Source organism: Eurypyga helias, unplaced genomic scaffold (genome assembly GCF_000690775.1).
Source record: "Eurypyga helias isolate BGI_N326 unplaced genomic scaffold, ASM69077v1 scaffold37377, whole genome shotgun sequence".
Taxonomy (NCBI): domain Eukaryota; kingdom Metazoa; phylum Chordata; class Aves; order Eurypygiformes; family Eurypygidae; genus Eurypyga; species Eurypyga helias.
The window spans coordinates 8,933-12,896 of NW_010264292.1; positions in this window are offsets into that span (position 1 = coordinate 8,933).

Here is a 3,964-nt window from a genome sequence, read left to right on the forward strand (position 1 = left end):
GAGGGAGATGACATACAGACATGTAAGTGTGGGGCAGGTTTTGTTCAGTCAAGGAGTTGGATTAGCCTGTGAAATGGCCTGATGAGCATGAGCAAGCAGGCAGAAAGGAGAGGGTGGGACTACACGCCTGCGAGCAGAGGAGAGTCTAAGGAGGAGCGAGCAGTGCACGCCTGCCTGTTCAGCTGCCACCGAAACCACTGCGTTCGCCTGGAAAGCAGGCAAAGCTGTTACATATTCCCTGCCTTCTGCAGCCTCCTTTCTTAGGAAGATTTTTTTTTTAAAAAAAAAGCTACTGGAGCTGGAATTGCACATCAGGGGGGAAAAAAACTTTTAGGCCAGTGTATTCTTAAGGTGGGGGAAACACATTTAGAAAAGTAGGCCGAGTGTATTCTTACCTGTATTAAGTTAACAGGCCTTAGCCTGTTTTTAGGTTTCTCTTGATATCTAGAGTGCTTATAACAGACTTGTTCTGCAGTTATTAGTTGAACACATTGAGAGCCCATCAAAAGTCAGATAGGCTGCCACACTGATTCCAGTGACCCTCTTGGTCTGAGAAGTGCGATGGTTAAACCGGGCATGTGTAAGCATGAGATGTTTGAAAAGGAGAGTGAAATAGAATATATATTAAAGGGCTACTTTGCATTTTATTGTCTGTCAACACTGCCTGCCTTTGGTAGACAGCTGAAACTTTGTCCTCTGAGGTCTGCCAAATCAACACAAGGAAAATAAGCAAGAAACAATGCTGGAAAAGGAAAGTATGCTGCCTTTTGTCTTCAGACTTGTGGGGAAGATGCTTCCAATTCCAGGGGAACCGGCATTAGATCCTTTGGCCGGATCAGGATGACAGCTCTTAGACAGAAACCGTGCAGGGGTGGTCTCACTCCATCACAGCATCTTGGTTTAGTGCCTGGTAACATTGCAGGAATGTTTCTTCCAGCAGTCCTTACTACTTGTTCCACCCTGCCTCCAGCAAATCAGCTGTATCAGCACAACTGCTTGTGGGACCACAACAACAGTGCCCCCCTGCCCCCTTCCCCCCAAAAAGCTGGGGCAGTATCAGTGGTGTGCTCTTCCCCTCACCCTGTGGCCTACAGGCTTCCTGGCGCATGGTGTGCTTCCAGCAAGGGTAGGAGAGCAGCCCAGGGGCTGTGCAAGTGATTGAACCATATAAGCAAAGAAATGCTCATGAATCTGTGGTTTGAATTCTAAGCTTAGGTTTCCTGTGTAGTCCCAGGAGGGATTCAGAGCACCTGCACATTAAACTGACAGCAGATTGTGCTGATTTAGCTAAACTGGTTTTAAAAAAAGTTATTTCTGACATGTGAGGCAGTGTAGCTTTTGTGTGCTGACACATTTAATTTGGCCTAATCTGGCTCTCTGTAACTACTGTAACCTGGACATGCTTCTCTTCCTGTCCCTGCTGGTTGGCAGGGTGCTTCAGTACTGGGGGACTGGCTCACAGAACTTGATTTAATGCTTGTTTAGTCTCTATGTCACTCCAGTAGTGTACCTCAGGATGGAGAATGGGACCCCAAGAATATTGTTGGCTAAACATGAGCCCATGTGTGTATGCACACATGAGTTTTTTTTCCAAATAATAAAGGTGACGGTATTTGAACACAGGACATACTGGGAACAGAGCAAATAAATGCTCTAAAATTTGTTTATCTCAACAATAAACACAGATACCTCTCAGTTTTTCCCAACCGCAGACAGTCTTTAGTACTGTCCAGGGACTGTGTTTAGATAGAGAAATCTTTCCAAAGCTGCTCTTTGCCATGAGCCTGGGGGGTGGGGAAGTTCCCTGGCAAAAAATGTGACCAAACTAAGGAAATCTGGAACTTCTTTATTTGTGTCTCGTGGGACGTGTGTTTAATGAGCTGATGGTTCCCGTGTTGTAAGGAGCTTGGATGTGCTACTAAGAGCTTATTCTTCAGTAAGTATAGTTAAGGCATTTATATCACACTTGAATTTGTAGATCCTGAATCTAAAATGGTTTTGATTTTTGGGAAACGATGATGTACACCTCTCCTCTCTTTTTGAGTAAAATCCTTTTTTGTTTGAAATTTTGCCTTTTTTTATGGAGGTGGAGTAAACACATTTAAAAAAGCTCTCCCTCCGTTCCTGTCACCACACCTGCTCAGCCTACCTGGGAGAGAAATGTGTAAAGGTGACCATAGGTTGACTTCGACTTCACAGCCTTCATTTTGATCAGAAATCTGCAACTCAAACTAATGCTTTTAGAGAGTTGAAAACCTTTGAGAAGTCTGGTGCAGGTGTGCAAGCAGTCTTAACATTTAATTGCTCGCTTTGGGATTTTTTTTTTTAATTACTCCTGCAGTCATATAGGTGGACGGAAGTCTTCACTGGAACACTGTTTTAATGCTATGTGCGTTTTAATATATTCTTGTAGCTTAGGCAATGCCTCTAGACTGGATGGGTTTTTATGGGTTTCTAGGGTTTTTTTAGATAGCTGCTGGCCACTCACACCACTGGAATTGAGACTGCTTTTTATAAAAATTATCTGTACCTCCCATGGATACATTTGCAAACTTTTAAGTCATTTTTGCAGTCCACATCTGTATTATAGCAGGAAATAAAATATTAATTTTAAACTTAATGAGATTTTGGCTCCATTGATTCAAACAAAATTTGCAAGGAGCTTGCAGTCAGCTTTTCACACTTGGCATCATGATTTCCAAGAATGTATGGTATGCTCCTGTATTTAAAAAACAAAAAGGCATTTGGGGATAACTTGCCCCGAGAAGCTTTTTGTAGAAACGAAGGTCTGTTATCTCTCCTGTGCCATCAGGTGAGATGATGTAGATGGTAGAGGTTTTTGTTCTGCAGAAGTGTTGCAATGCACAGTGTCAGCCTTCATGGTGTCAGATGGGTCAGCTCACTGATGTGGCTGAAAACTTAACGCTAGGGGAAAAATCCCATAACTGAAAAGGTTGGTGTCAGCAGGTTGGTCTGGTCGAGTCTGTGGCTGTGTGGGCTCTAGAGCTGAGCAAACCCTTCTCTATTTAGAAATTTACAGTCATGTCAGTTGAAGCTGATTGGGGAACTTAGGATACAGGCATGTTTCCTCTCTCCATCCTCATTTTCTGCCCCTTCTTTGTTCTTTAACAGATTAAAACCTGGGTTAGTTCCTTAATCCTCTTCCCTGCATGGCCAGCAGGCAGCTGTGTCAACCCAAATGACGTTGGTTAGGAGCTGTAGTAGCAGAAAAGACCAGACAACACTGGCAAGTGGCGTATGTTGTCAGAGAAGCAGAGAAGAGTGACCTCTTCATCTGTAATTTCTAACCAGAATATTATCATATCCTGTTAGTATTTTAGCTGAATGGTGTGTTGGATTTACCTGCATTGCCTTAGATGACTGAATTTACTATTGGTTGCCTTGCTGTTCTTTAGGATTTGACTTCCCTGCCAAATCCACCTTCCCAGAGATACTCAAAGCACTGTATGGGTCTTCTGTGACTCTAATCTTAAAAAAAAAAAAACCAAAACAAAACAACCCACCCAAAACCAAAGCTCTACTAAACTTCATTCAGTGACTAGTGTAGGTCTCTCCTCATTTCAGGACAGAATCTGGCTTGTAACCCAGTATTTCAGAACTTGCTGATAACAGTAAACCCAAAGAAAGCAGTATTGTTTCCAGTATTTTGTAACATGAGTTGTCTGGAGGAGTTGGTTAAACTGGTGATATGTTTGACAGCATAAACTCTGTTCCAGGACTTGTAATCACAAGTCCTGCTGCGCTGTTCTGACCCACACGAGTTTCCCAGGAGCTAGCAGATGACTGCGGGTGCTCATCTCCCGTGTGCCTAGATTGGGTCACCGGGTGCGGAGGTGGGTGCCTGTGCCGTGTCAGATAGCGTGCCTGGAGGTAACCACTTGCGTTTTTGTACCTTAATAGTTTGTTTGAAAACCATAAATATTATGTGAGCTTTGTAAGGAAA